General features: G+C 36.9%; 1 protein-coding gene across 1 annotated transcript in view; it reads right to left on the bottom strand.

Annotated features, from left to right (window-relative positions):
• The window catches only part of LOC110105706, a 55,610-nt gene extending 55,252 nt beyond the window's left edge, over positions 1-358 (bottom strand). Inside the window, exon 1 of the mRNA XM_028694016.1 lies at positions 286-358. The gene's annotated coding sequence lies outside the window, so the exon portion shown is untranslated. The remainder of the gene's footprint in view (positions 1-285) is intronic.
• Between the last annotated feature and the right edge of the window lie 15,735 nt (positions 359-16,093).

Raw genomic sequence — 16,093 nt, 5'->3', positions numbered from 1 at the left:
TAGCGGTAATCTCGATCAGTTCTTGAAGGGCCCTCCTAAACTAACCTTCCATTATATTCAAACTAAGTATTCGAACAATAACAAGTTTATATGGCTTATCTCATACGAAATCATCAAGAAAATACCTAATAAAAGCCGATAAAAAACTTCTGAGAAAAAAAAATGGAATTTGCGAGGGAGGGAATGATACTGGAAGGACCAGAAGAAAGTCTAGGTCTGGAGTTCATTTTGAGGATCGGAATACTTCTACTGGAGCGCTTGAGAAAAGATTTCGAGTGTGATAACCTTCGCATTCTTGCAAAAACGACGAAGAAGAAAGGCCGATGTAGCGCCCTGGAAGATCGATCCAAAAGCTAGGACAACAAGTGGAATTTAATAGGATTCAGTAAATTTTGTAAATTTGAATTTATTAAATTCGAAATGTGTTAAATTTTGAAAATTATTTGGTATGTCAAATGTTAAATCTTATTAAATTCTGAGAAACTGTTTGGTACATATTTCAAAATTTATGATAGTTAGGAATTTAAATGTCAAGAAAATAATTATAAATTTAAAAATAAATGTATAATTAAAAATAAAAATTAATGTGTTATAAATTTAATAACATATTATGTACAAAGTACTTATTAATTATTAATTACACTATTAATTATATACTTAATTATATATATATATAATTAAGCTAATTATATTAATATTACTTAAGCTAATTATATTAATATTAATTACTAATTATACAATTAAGTTACATTAGATAATTAATTTATGCACTAACTATACAATTAGTTATTTAATTAATTTACTTAATTATCACATCGCTTCTTCGGCTCCTTCCGGGCTATTCGACTTCGCTCCTTCTACAGCTTTCCATCCTGTCAGATTGGAAGTTACAACATTTTGATCGGAAGCAAGAACATGAGCTCGCTAGCTGTGAAGGTAACTTTCTTCCTTTCGCGTGCTTCTTCGGCTAAATCCCGTTAAATCCATCAAACCAAGAGATTTAGTAAATTTGGGATTTAAGGCATAAATCCCTAAATTTGGAATTTATGAAATCCCGAGATTTAACGTGCGCACAAAAACCGTTTGGCTGGATTTAGCGTAAATCCGACTTAAATCCCAACATAAATCCGATACCAAACAGCCCCTAAGGGCATCTCCAACCGAAAAACTCAGTAATCAATAAGTTGTTTATGACCAAACTTTATTTTTTAAAATAAAAAAAAAATCCTAATATACTCATCCTCATACTTCATTTTATATATTTTTAATCAAAAAAAATATTTAGATTTCTTAAAAAATAAGATGCTTCTAATTTATTATTTCTAACAAAAAATCTTTAAACTTGAATATTTAAAATTAATAATTAATTTTTGAATTAAAAAAATGATGGATGAATAGTGCGACGTCAACCCGTAGTCAAATAGCGGCAAAAAATATGCATAAATAAAATACATCAAAATAAAATGACCATACTAAAATCAGAAATACATCGGGCAGATCGTGGCCGTAGATCTACGGCCACGTCGGCGGTAAACTTTCCAACTGATGTCCCCATCACCTAGACGTGATATGATCATTGTCCTCAACCTCATCACACCCAACAGGACATTTTATATTAACATTAAAACCACGTCCATTCAACCAATAATTAGTTGGGATAATGTCTTTATAAATTCTCCACCAAAACAGCTTCTCCCTCGGCCTCAATCCAAGCTTCAGTACTGTGCATACAGGATCATCATCCTCATGAAAATCTTGCTGTATATAACAATAGAAATCGTTGAACACAAAGGGCTTTTTATTAGCTCAATAGAATCGGATCCCATTACAATTTCAATATGAATTTCACAAATTCTATCAACAAGCAACTCACCAAAGCAAAGCATAAGTTTCGGTTTGTCCCATCTGCTACCCTTAGTAATAAAATCTGAAACCCTCAGATTTTCAATTGCAAAAACATCACAGTAAGTAGGCCATACCGAAATTGCCTTGTCCCATATCCAGATGTCATTTAAAACATCAATGCTCCGACCATTACAAACTCTCCACCGAACCGATCTATTCAAGCTTTCAGCACCCTCACAGATTATCTTCCAGCAGTTTGAATTGCCCCTCTTCAATTCATACTCCCATGGGTTATCACCATATTTGTGTATCAAACACCTATGAAATAGCTCCAATGGCTTATTAATGAACTCCCAAGTAATTCGAGCACGCAAAGGCCCTACCCAATCGGCACTAGCATGAAAGCCGAGGCTCCCCTTACGTCTTGGTCGAGTCACACACTCCAAGGAAGCATAATGTAGGCTTTTATGTGTAGAGTCTTTATCCCATAAAAAGCTGCAACACAGTTTTTCAATTTCATTAAGAACATATCTTGGAACAACTGTATTAGTCATCATAAAAACTGGACTCGACAACAAAACAAAATTAATTAATTAATATAACGCATCCAGCCATGGAGAGGTGCCTAATCCCCCAATTCAATGTGTAACCACTAGCTTTTTGAATTAATGGACCAAAATCCTTCCTTGTGAGCCTCCTCAATGCCAACTCAATGCCCAAGTAATCCATTTCAGCCACACCTTACAACATCCAATCCGTTTAGCTAACCAGGACCTTGTAGTGGACGAAGTCATCTTTCTGAAAAGAACGGCATATTTGCTTTTATTTATCCTTTGGCCCGTTCAAGAACAATAATCTTCAAGAATGGATTTAATCTTCTTTGCATTTGGAATAGACACACCTGCAAAAAATAAAATGTCGTCAACATAAAGATGGTGGGAGACAGAAGGTCCACCACCACTGATTGGAACACCCAACTGCTTGAAGTTCTGATGAAAGTGAGTAGACATCAGCTCAGAATACAGGATGAACAAGTAGAGTGACAAAGGGCACCCTTGATGGAATCCACATCCTGCTGTAATCGCCTCTGTAAGCTGTCCATTTATAAGTATATAGAACTTTGGATTTTTGACACAGCTAAGTACCTAAGAACTGAATCTAGGAGGAAATCCCATACGTCTCAAAACAATCTCCAGAGTCCTCCAACTCATCTTGTCGTATGCTTGTTCCATTTCTACCTTCAAAGCCAAATAACCCTTAACAGATTTGGACACTTTGAATTTATGTATCAGCTTCTGAGCAAGCAAACAGTGATTAGAAATAGATCGCCCTGGAACAAACGCTGCTTGCTCTCCAGAAATCAAATTTGGCAACACTCCTTTATTCATGTTAACAAGCACCTTCGCAACAATCTTATAAATTGTTTGACTCAAACTAATAGGTCTAAACTAGGAAGGATGATCCGGAATAATGACTTTGGGAAACAAAACAACAACCGTTTCCTTCCAATATGAATCCATAATCCTATAAGCAAAAAACTCCAAGCAAGCACTCAAAACCTGCTCTCGAACAATATCCCAATAAAATTTGAAAAGCGAAGCTGTGACTCCATCCCTACCAGGAGCATCATTTGGGCCCAAAGAGCTCACAACAGCCCAAATTTCATCCTTTGTGACTTCCCCATCAAGAGCTCCAGCAAACTGTGCCAAATAGTTTTTCTGGGAATCAACGGAAGGCCATCCATCATCAACAATTCCCTGCCCATGCCATTTCTGTTCAAAAAATCTGTAGATAACATTAGAAATATCTCCTTGTTTGGTTACCACTGTCCCATCCTCCTGCTTAATAGAATCATGGAATGAAAAAAGTGGGTGTTACCGCCGGCCACCCTCTCCTCCTAGACGAAGCCATGGAATGAAAAAAGTGGGTGTTACCTTCCCCTTCCTCAATCCATTTTACTTTAGCTCATTGCCTCCACCATGTCATAATTCGAGCAAGGGTACTATTTAAAAGCTGAACCTTATACCTCAAAGTTTCAGCTTGAATATCATCCAGACCATTTGGCAAACATTCCAGCTCCTGCAGAGCCTTAATCTCTTTATCCAACTCATCCTTCAAGCATTCTGATTTTGTTCTTACTCCAAAAGAACAAGGCTTTCAATGTTCTTTGGCATTTCTTCTGGAGCTTAGCTGCATCACTCCCAAAGTCCTCCACCTTCCACTTCTCCCACACCAAATGCCAAGCCTTTGGAAAGCTTGCCCAAACATCTTCAAACTTTACCCAATGGGAATAAGCCTCTTCGTCTCACCTTGAACATAGCAAAGTATAGGGCAATGGTCTCAAGCGATCCTAGTAAGATGTTTGAATTTCAATCCTTGAAAAGAGTCCATAATCGAAGAACTAATAAGAAATTTGTCCAACCTTGAAAAGATCCTACTCCTCACATCCTTGTTATTTGTCCAGGTAAAAACAGGACCACATAACCTAGGATAAATCAAGTCGTTTGCCAACATAAATTCCCCCATGTCACCAGCACTAGGAGAAAAGTGAAATGCCTTACCCCCTTTCTTTTCTTCCTGAGAAAAGAAAGGGGAATCCAATGTATGATATCGAAAATATCCTCCCAAACTTGTCTTCTGGTATACCTTTCCTTAGCACCATAAACAACTGCAACCTCCCAATCAATATCATTAGCCATAGAAAACCTCCCCATAATACATTGGCTAGTTTGACATAAGACATTAAAAGATACCTCATTATTCTTCCACAAAACCAATATACCACCTGCTCTGCTAACAGCTGGCTGGAAGACATATTTCCAATCTCTGCCTGCAAGTCTGTCAACATCTTTTCTATAAATAGATTCCATCTTAGTCTCAATCAAACCAATGAAACCAACATTGTGCTCCCCAATGAGGTGTCGTAAATAATTGCCCGTCTCCTTTTTACGAGCACCTCTGCAATTCCAACATAAGAAACTAAGCATGATTCACCAAAGGGGAAGCATCCCCGCCGCTCATATTATTAAAAGAATAACCCTGCACCTGATAAGAAGCCACTCCACAAAAATCAACATCACTTTCCTTCATCCCTCTAGATTTTTCAATAACATTCACCAATTTTTCTAAAGAAGAAGATGCCAAATCAGTTTCCATACCTTTGCTCCTCCTCACCCCAGGTAAATTCTGTAACGGCCCAATATGTGCTAGCTCCTTAGAGAACCGAGATTTTACACTTCTATTTTTCTTGTTCTTCGGCTTCCACACTCTAGATTTGTTATCAGATAATTTCAAAACATTAGGAATTAAAAGCTATGATGGAGAGATCCTGGAATAAGGATCTTGAATCCCACGGTCTCCAACCATAGGTTCTCTATTTTGCATATTGCCAACAGCCTTCATTACCTCATTTTGCAAAGGTTATTGAGATAAACCAACTGAGTTCTCTATTTGAGACTTTGTCACATCATCTGGAAGCATATTACCTTCATTCTGCACGTCCTTACTCATCATCTTATTCACGGCATCAAGCTGCACCTTACATTCACCAATATCCTCCTCTCCTACAGCAAAGATTTCTATAATTTTTTTATTTCTATTAACTTCCCTCCAAACTGTTGGAGAAGTTGTGTATCCTCAAACGGATTGCATACTTTATAATTGAGTGCGGCATAAGAATGATGATATATTACCCTGAAGGATTAAAATACCATTTCCTTATGGGCTCAATAATAAAATTTACAATTTTGAACAGAGATTCCCCCACTCAATGTTTAGTCGAGTGGGGTTTATTTATTTCTGGGGTACAGACGTCCCATAGGGGCAAGCCCCTATGGTTAATTATATCCCAAATTTTGGCTTGGGAAAACTTTTGATTAAACTAGGTATTTTCTTGTTTGGAAGTCATTTTAGACATTGACTAAAGTTTGATTTTTGTTTTAAAATCCATGAAAGTCTTAATTAAAGGGTTTTCGGCCTTTAGGAATTTCAAGGAGGAGTGGATCAACTTAGATTTAGATTTTGGAATGAGAGCCAAAGGAGATGAAGTAGGAGCACTTGATTCTGAGGGAAACTTAGAGGTGCTCGGACTATCCTATGTTGGGCTTTATATTTTTGAATCTAAATTTAGTTTAAGTTGATATTTTATTAAAAGATTGGGGCTTACATCCCAACAACACTTGTTGGAGGAATTGCCCAAAAGGTGAGGGCTTATAGGGTGGTTTGGAATCAACTCGTGCCTCAGACCCTAAGACTAAGGTGAGGACTACCAATAGGTAGTGCCTCGAACCTAAATCTAACGAGTGCAAAGGGGCTTACAAATTATACCTCACAAGAGGCATAGCCTGCCCGACCTCTGAATTTAATGTCCCGTCTGGAAAGGACTACCAGCTAACCCTCCTAATCGCTTTTAAAACCCTGTCATCCGGTCTCAATGAAAATGTAGAGTGGGGAGGTTATTTTTTTATTTAGAATGTATGACTTATAGCTTGACTTTGAGGCCAAGATGCCTAATTATGTATGGTATGCAAATGCTGACTCACAAAAAGAAAGATTTTGTTATATAATCCTTATATGGAGGCATTTTACATGTGACACACTTTTGACCATGCATGATTATTTTAAGTTTTTGGAAAACTTAGCTCTTTAAAAGAGAGCCATGAAAATTTTCTTTTGGTAGAAAACCATGAACCCTAATTTCATTTTAGGTTGCTTACATTTTAAGGGGTAAAAAACTTAGTTTTTTATCCTAAGAGCCTAACATAGTAGAGTCCAGGCCACGCCCACAGAAACAAAAGAAGAAACCTAAAAAAGACATGCTGTTCTATTGCACACCCAGTAAATAAACAATGCATGCTTTTATATATAAATACATGTTTGGCAGCTGAGTTGCCTGCCATTATACAACCCAGTTAAATTAATTACAGACTCTATTTGTGGGGTCTTTAAGCTTTACAAAGGTTCTTTGGGCTTCATCTCCCAAAATGAACATCTTTTCCATTTTGCTCCCTTCTTTTACTCCAAACCCCCACAAGTTCACATCCTACTTCTAATCAAATACATGATATAAAAATAGAAAAGACTCAAACCTGCAAGACAGAGTTAAGCAGCAATTTATGTGATAATCATATTATATTCCCAAAATTGGCCTAGTACTTAGAGTGCTAAGTGCTAGGCCCTTGCTTCAACCCTATTGGCCATGCCTCTTGGGGGGTTTTAAGCAGCGCCTGCAAGCAAACAACATTATGATAATCATAATTTAATTTACCCCCTCTTGGACATGGCCACCTGCACAGAAAAGCATGTATTTTTCTATACTAACCACTTAAGGGCAAGTGCCCACACGCAGACAATCCAATGGTAATCACTCCACAACATCAATCACATGCGCACACAAAGAAAAATCCTAATCCTAGCATGCCTAAGGGGTTGTGCACCTAAGTGTGTGTGGCTTGTGTGGTATGTCACACTAAGGGTCTTCTTATAGTTTGGGTCTAAGGAAGAAGTGTCCAATATGTGGCTTTTGAGCTACATGTTGAGGAAAATTCTCCTTAGCTTTTGGAGCTAAGAAGAGGAGGTAGGAATCTAACATTTAGCTTTTGAGCTAAATGTTGGAGAGTTCTCTCTAGCTTTTAGAGCTAAAGAAAAGAAAAATCTCCTACAACTTTGGAGTTGGAGGAGGATTGGGGAAAAATGCAACTTTTGGGTTGCAAATTCATAAAAGTCTTTGGACACTTTGGTGTCTGAAGAGAGAGTTGCACCCTTCCAACTTGAGTTTGGAAGAGCAAAGAGAAATAGGACTTGAATCCTAAGCTTGGGGTGAAGTTACTTATTGTTTTTATTTCAATAAGTAAGATAAATGGAATAAGATTAAACAACCCAACATGGGTTGAATACAAAGAAGTTCCATACAACTTTTGAGTTGGAGGAAGATTGAATTTCTCTACAGTTTTGGGTTTGTAGAGAAGAGAGGGTGCATCCTTGAATTTTTGTTTCCAAGGAGGTGGAGTTTCATTTCCTTAATTTGGGTTAAGAGAAATGAAGAGAATTTTGGGGGTTTCCTACAATCTAGACTTGTAGGAAAAGAAGTAGTCCAATGTGCAATCTAGGGATTGCAAATTGGAGGAATTCCTTTGGACATGTGGTGTCCAAAGAAAAGAAAGGTTTCATCCTTCCAATTTTGGGTTGGAGGAGAAAATGAGAGGGGATGTGACTTATTGGAAATTACAATCCCAAGAGGATTCTTTGAACATTTGGTATCCAAAGAAGAAGGATTCATTCCTCCAATTTAGGTTGGAGGGATAGAGAAGAATGAGATGCAAATTAGAAATTGCAAACTCTTGAAAGTCCTTTGAACATTTAGTTATTCAAAGAAGGGAATGCACTCTTCAAATTTGAGTTAGAATAATGAGGGTAAGAAGATGGATTTGGATGCTTTCCTACAATCTTCGACTTGTAGGAAGGAGGAAAGGAAATGCAACTTGAAGGTTGCAAAGTGAAAGACTTTCTACTAAGCAAAGCTAAAATAGTATTTTTTTTGCTGGGTAGTAATTCTATCAGTTTTTTATGGCGATTCTGATTCAATATACCTTTCAGAACCTTTTTCTTTAGAATAAGCTGAAGAATAAGTAACCCTAGCAAGATATTCTACACCCTTAAACTTCAGTTCATTCATCAGCTTTCTTAAAGCTATTTAATATTTTGTAATAAATCTTTCAGCTGAGTAATTTCTTGATCAACCGGAGATTTATTATCTTTTATATCTTTTAATAATAATTCTCGAGATTGAATCTCAACCTCTTTAGGCTTATTATTTTCAATTAAAGCAGATGATCTATTGATATCTCATTTTGAAGGTATATCATTCAGCTTAAGAAGCTGGAATTTACTGTCCAAGTCTTCTTGTGATGCTTTGAGATAAGCAACTTGATCGCTTAGATTTTTAATCAGCAGATTTTTTTTTCTTTCAACTTCTTGGTGATGAGGTTGGAAGAGTTCAAGAGCTTCTGTTGATTAAGTTCTAAGATTTCTGAGATCTTTAATAATAGATCTGTAAGTGAATTCAGATGTGCTTCTTTACTATATAACTGATGAGAAAAACCTTCTTTGGAGAAATAGTAATTGTGTTTTGCTTTTTCCAAAGATATCACACACTTTGATTTTTCTGAAATGGATAAATCCATATAATCAAAGCGTATTTCAACAAAGCTCATAAATAAATAAATAAAAAACATATACACTTGAGTATACAACAAAATTTAGATAAAACTTTAATTTTTTGTTATATTGCTTTATCAATTTCATGAAAGAAACTATAAAATAAATAAATTAATTTATAATTGAATATGAATTTATAGATATACAACAAGCATTCCCTTGCCCATTAATTTTTTTGTAAAACATGTACCTATTTACTCTTTCAAGAATATGTAAATCATGTGTGTTTAGTGGAGCCATCAATAAAAGTTAATTCGAATGGAAAATAAAACAACTTGTATGCCAAAATGCTGATATTTAATAATCTTTCCATATTATTTAAGTAATGCTTTATTGGCAAATAGTTCTACCCTTCTAGTAGCTGAATCTCTTACCCAAAAATCCACTAAGGTCCTTCAATAGAAAAACTCAAAGGAGAATTAGCCCATTTACACAAGAATTACCTTCTTTTTTATATCAAATGTATGAATATTATAGTTCTACAAAAATTTCACGAGGATATGACAAAAGTGTATATGTGTGTATTTATGCGGGCTATCTAATCGCAATGTATCCATAAAACAACATGCAGTTGGATATCAGCGCCTATTGACACTTATTGGTTCATCTAATCAAGGAAATCACATTTGAAGAGTAACAAGTTTGCAACAGATATCCAACTAAATAGCTTTACAGCATTTGCATATTCAAGCTAAACAGCTTCCATCCACACTAGTAATTAAAATTATAGAAACATTTTCTATTTGACAATATCCTCCAACTATAAACAAAGCTTTTAGATACAGGTTGAAAGTGAATTCATTTCAAACATCGACCACTTCAAAATTTATATTGATAGTAATAACAGTAACAACAAATTCAATTACAATTCCATCTCAGCATTTCTTGCATATGTTCAATATACGACTTCCCAATATTAATTTAAATCATACAAAATGTAAAGCAAAGTGCATACTTGGAGGGACTTTAGATTGCTGTCGGACATTAATTAAATGCAAAGAAGAATACATAATTCTGTGGGCTCCGAAAATTTGGCCCCGGCCTCATTTTGTGAGGACTTTATGATCTGAGTTCTGGTTTCCTATAAGCGCAAGCCCCTATAGTTAATTACCCCTCCCGATCATAAGAGAGAACTTTCGATTAAGGCTAGTCGTCAATCAGATACGTATATAATACGTGTTATCTGACATATAGTAGCAGCAATGGGTTTGGATTTGGAAATTTGGAAAATTGGTTGGGAATTGAAAAGTTTGATATTTAAATAAGAAATTTCATCATCTTTCACTTAAAGCGGATGGTGGGGGAACGGATAATGGACCTGATCAAGATCCCATGGTTCCGTCATCCCGGGCCATCGTGGTCCCTGGTCTACTTAGTCAGAGGAGGTAGTCGACCCAACCTGATAGAAGGATCCTTGTCGGCAGCCATGGGTTGCTTCGTCCAAGGGTACCTTGTAGACCTGGGTTGGATGTTGTCTAAGGGGACAAATTTGAATCCACCTTAACTAACAGAGGGCTTTATGCCCTATCGATCATATCCTATTGATTCATATCTCAAGGATTTTGGCATTATTCCCGCAGGTACGATGCTCCCAATCTCGTAGGGACTGTTGTAAAACTCCACTATGTTCTTTGTTTATACATGTCGAGGTTGTAGTGTACTTTCTTGCATCTCCATTCGTCGTATGTCTTGTAGGAGAGCAGGGCACTTATTTACAATCAAATGACGTTGATTGTGCAAAGACTGTATTTGTTTTTGGATTCTTCGAATACACATTTATTGCCAGCCCGTTACATGTCAGATTCTTTTGTCATTTGCAGATGAGCCGTGTTGAATGCGACGGGTCTTTTATTGTTCAAGTCTGACTCAAGTCCTGATGTTCAAGCAAATTTTGGATTCGCAAGTCTTGACACAGATCCTTGCACATTTGTTTTAGCTTGAGTTCGAGTCTGAGCTCAAATGTTCAGTCCATGTCCTTGCTCGTCTTTGCAAATTCAAGTTCAAGTGCTTTGGTTCAAGATCTTTTGAAGTTCTTACAGCTTTAATTATGAGTTCAACTTGATTTGAATTTGGCCTCAATCTTTGATTTGAATTTGCTCTTTTATTAATCATTTAAGTTTTGTTCTGATTCACAAGTCCACAGTTCATTTGAGTCCACATCTTTGTTCTTTTGAGTTCAGCAGGTCCATGTATGATTTCACCCGAAATTTCGGCAGCCTCCCGGCGTCTCCCCCGTTTAGGGGAAAACTACGAGAAACTTGGCCTTTCCCACCACGCGCAATAAAGGTGTGTATGGTAGGTGTCCTCTGACGAGGACACCGCGGCCGTGATTTTTTGTTCCTCCCACCACGCGCAATAAAGGCGTGTATGGGGTCTTTGTCGGTACCTGTTTAAATGACACAATTTACTTTCCCCCCGCTCGGGGGGTACTTATAAGTGACCCCGCCTCGCCGTAGGTGCCGCACTGGGGTCTCTTACCACCACGCGCAATAAAGGCGTGTATAGGCGATTTTTTGGTGCGCCACGAACGTCGAAGTAGAGTTTAGGCGATTACTCGCTTCGTCGTAAGCATCAGACTGGCGTCCCATCCCACCACGCGCAATAAAGGCGTGCATAGGAGTTTTTCCAGTTTGCTGCAAACAACGACGCGAGAATTTGAGTTTAGAGAGTTTGTACCTTCGCGGGCTTCGATGGTACCTGTTTAAAAATGCAGTTTGCTTTCCCCCTGCTCGGGGGTACTTATGAGTGACCCCGCCTCGTCGTAGGTGCCGCACCGAGGTCTCTTCCCACCACGCGCAATAAAGGCGTGTATAGGCAGTTTTTCGACGCGCAACGAACGCCGAAGTAGAGTTTAGGCGATTCCCGCCTCGTTGTAGGCGTCGGACCGGGGTCCCATCCCACCACGCGCAATAAAGGCGTGTATAGGCGGTTTTTCGGTCCGCCGCACACAACGGAAGCGAGGATCTGAGTTTAGAAAGTTCGTACCTTCGCGGGCTTTGACGGTGTTGACTCGAGGATCGAAGCAGGGAGGATAAGCATTTTATGCATGTATATTTAATTAGATTAACATTAGTTAACTATAATTAATAATAATTAAATTTAATTAATTATAATTAACTAAATTAATGATAATTAATAGAAAAAATGAAATAATTAATTATGAATAAATTTAATTATTCATGATTAATTAAAAATCATCATTTTTTCTTTATTAATTATAATTAAAATAATTAATTATAATTAAATAAATTAATTAAAGTTAATTATCTTTAATTAATATTAATATAATTAAATATAAAATACATATATATATTTATTATATATATATATATATTTTTTTTTTTTATGGGATTTGGCCGAGAAGCACGCTAGGGGAGAAAGTTACCTATACAGCAGGCGAACTCCTGCTGTTGCCTCCAGTCAAAATGTCGTAACTTCCGAAACAATAGGGAGGGAACGACGTCGGGCTGAGGGCGTTCGGCCAGAGGAGGGTCTCTCTCTCTCTCTCTCTCTCTCTCTCTCTCTCTCTCTCTCGGCTTGGAGTCGGCACAGTGACGGGAAAGGAGGGAGGAGGTCGGAGCTGAGGGAGTATCGTGAGAGAGAGCAGTTCGCGTAAGGGGGAAGAGTTTCGGGACAGAGAGTTCGAACGGGGATGGACTGGCTTCATTCGGTCGGCTTTTAAAGATGTCGAAGAGTAGCGATCGTGGCCGGGATTTGAGCAGGAGTCGCGGGATGCGACTCAAACGGCGCCGAGCTACAGGATTTTACGGGATTTCTTCACGAATTCGGCCGGATTTTAGGTACGCTTTAAGTCATATTTTTTTTGTCTTTTGGCTGTGATATTGAGGTTAACAAATTCTCCATATAGGAGTTAATAAAGCAAGTTCAAATGGCTAAGCATGTCATCTCATAATAAAGCTACAAGTTTAATGAAATATCTAGTAAAAAATCAACTTACATTGAAGTAATGATTCTAAGGAACTAGGAAGAATGTGTGTTTGTATATGAGCCCCATAACATAAAGAATGAGTCAATCAATGTTTGTAATGCTTCCCCTTCAAACTTAAAAGAGATATCTTGACTAAGTTGTAAAGCTCAAAACCTCACATTTGTATATATCTTTATATGGCCATTCATCCAGGTCAAAATTCAAAACAAGTAATCATATTAAGATACGGCAACAGATTGGTGTTTGCATAGCTTCACATAAAATAATCTTTTCTACTTACATTGATATGTTTTACCAAGGGGATAGACTTATATCGGATGAAATTATTACTCTCTTCTTCCCTGTACTATATGAACAAGGTTAACAAAACATAATTGGTCAAATAGTAAATGATTTGCTGCCAGTTATTGAAATAGACATAATCTAAAAAAAAAAAAAAATTGTTACAGAAATGAAACTTGGATGAACACAATTCCATATCACTGACTTTGTCAACTGAAGAGAGTAAGAAGTAAAAAAGCAGCTATTTATCTTAAAAAATATATATGGAGTCATGTAGTTTAAAAGAATGAAAACCGCAACCATCAAACCCATAGGTGCTTTTTTTTTAATCCAAAGAAAAACAGCTTTATTAATGAACTAAAGAGAATTATTACAATCTACAATCATCCAACTCCTTAACAAATTGATAAAAGGAGGGATATTATTAATGTCAAGAGTATCCCAACAAAAAGAACTATTACAAGCATAGTTAGCATATAGATCCACTAACTTATTACTATCCCTTCCCACCCAATTAAAAAATACAAAATGAAAATCTTTGATGAACGAAATATCTTTCACATTTTCACCACCCTTATCCACCATGCTCTTAATGTACTTCATAACATTCTTGCTATCTCCTTCAATGATCAAACCTTTATAATCATACATCCACTCCTTAATTCCAGACTGAATCGAAAGGATAGCTTGAAGTTCCATTTCCGCTGCATTCCAGTGAACAAAAGACTTACCAAAAGCCTTAAGTAATCTGCCTTGCCCGTCCCTAAACACACCTCCGATTCCTGCTTTGTAATTACTTAAAAGAGCTGCATCTATATTTATTTTGATCCAATCAGGTGGAGGAGGATGCCAAGCATTGGACAACCTATTCGGTTGATTAACATCCTCTATACCTGAATTAAAACAATTAAAGTTCTGAATTACAACTGAAATACTGACTGCATTGGTTGCTATAGACAAAGCCGTGGTATTCTTCCCCTCATGAACATACAGGTTCCTTGCCTTCCATTAATAATAAACTGCATTGCAATACAATTTTGCCATCCATTTACTGTTTTTATCCATCCAATTACAGCAATCTTTAATAGAGCTCATAGCAGGAATCCCGAACCCCCAGCTATTCAAAATTCCAATAACTTCCTTGAGTTTACTACAACCTGCTGCTATATGATCAACGGTTTCTGTTTCTCCACAACCTCTAGGACAATTGTCATGACCCTGTAACCTCCTATAACAAAGGAAGTGATTAGTAGGAATTGCTTTATTAAAAAGCCTCCACCAAAAACAGAAAAACTCTCAGATTAAGTTTAACTTTCTCCAGCCCTTTCCAGATATCTTCAGATTCATACTCTTCTATCATGGCTTCCAAAGCAATGGCTGAAATTGTCTTCCCAGAGAACTTTTGTATAAGTTCAAGCTTGTCTTCTCCTCCGTTAGGACATAAACTGATGGATTTAATCAAAGAAATTAAATCCATTCCAAAAAACTCCTGAAGTTTCATATTGTCCCATTCTCCATTACTTCTAAAAGAGTTCACAGTTAAATCAAAATTTGCCATGGAATTAACAAACGTTGGCCACTTCTTCAGGCTCTTGTCCAGCAATCATATATCTTTAAAAGCTTGTATGTGCTTTCCGTCACCAACTGACCACTTAACAATTGGTTTCAAATATTCCTTTCCATTGTTTAAAATTCTCCAAGTTTCAGATCTCCCACTTCTAGCTGCACCACTTCCTTCAATATTCCCATATTTTGGGAATAAAATTCTGAGAATAATAGTCTTTTTGTTGTTCATACTTCCAAGCTAATCTGGCCCTCAAAGGCCCAAATTTCTTTAGACAAGAGTTGATACCAAGACCACGCAATTCTTTTGGTTTGCACATAACATCCCAATTGACATAATGAAGACCATTACTTCCATCACTCTTATTCCATATGAATCTTCTACAAAGCTTCTCCACTTCAGTTAATACTCTTTTTTGGACCAAAGATAAAGTTGAATGAAATGTAGGAATATATAGTAAAATAGATTTAACTAATGCTATCCTTCCTGCCATAGAAAGGAACTTGCACCCCCAAACTCCTATTTTACTCATTGTTCTATTCACAATGAAATGGAAATCATCACTTCTTAATCTACTTAGAACGATCTTGGCCCCCAGATAATTATATTCCCGAACCTCCCTGAACTTCATAAGATTGAAGATTTTCTTTTCTTCTTCTCTCTACAGCAATCCTGATTTTGAAGACTTGGAGGGATTAACCTGATTGAATGGAATGGCTTGGATCAAATGGGTTAGATTTTACAAAACCAAGATTGAGTTCTCCAAGTCAACAATTGACTAGGTCCAAGATTCCAATTAAATCCAAACTACCAGGGAAGATATTCAACGTGTTTTGAATGGGTCTAGGTTTTTTTTGATATTAGATTGGATGTAAACAAAGTTTATGGTTGATCTGGTCAATCCAGGGGTTGGGTTTGGGTCCAATGTACTCCTAATAATGTTTAGGATGCATTGTAGAAGGTTTCAATAGTTGGATTGGCAATATCATGTTGAGTTTTGGGGAAAAGTCCAGAAATCCCCTTAAGAGACATTTTGGTCATTTTGAGCCCTGATTAGCTCTGGGTCAAACTGGGTCCAGCAAGATACAATTTTCTAGCCAACATGTCATATTAAAGGCTATGGACTTGGTAAAGGGTCGTGGGATAAGTCTCAGGGTCAAATTACATAAGGTGGAGGGTCGAGAAAAACATTAAATTTGTAGTTGGACAATGTGTGATAAATTTCAAGGTAAAATTAA

The sequence above is a fragment of the Dendrobium catenatum genome, unplaced genomic scaffold, assembly GCF_001605985.2.
Source record: "Dendrobium catenatum unplaced genomic scaffold, ASM160598v2 fragScaff_scaffold_390, whole genome shotgun sequence".
Lineage (NCBI taxonomy): Eukaryota > Viridiplantae > Streptophyta > Magnoliopsida > Asparagales > Orchidaceae > Dendrobium > Dendrobium catenatum.
This window is presented reverse-complemented; position numbering and strand designations above follow the sequence as displayed.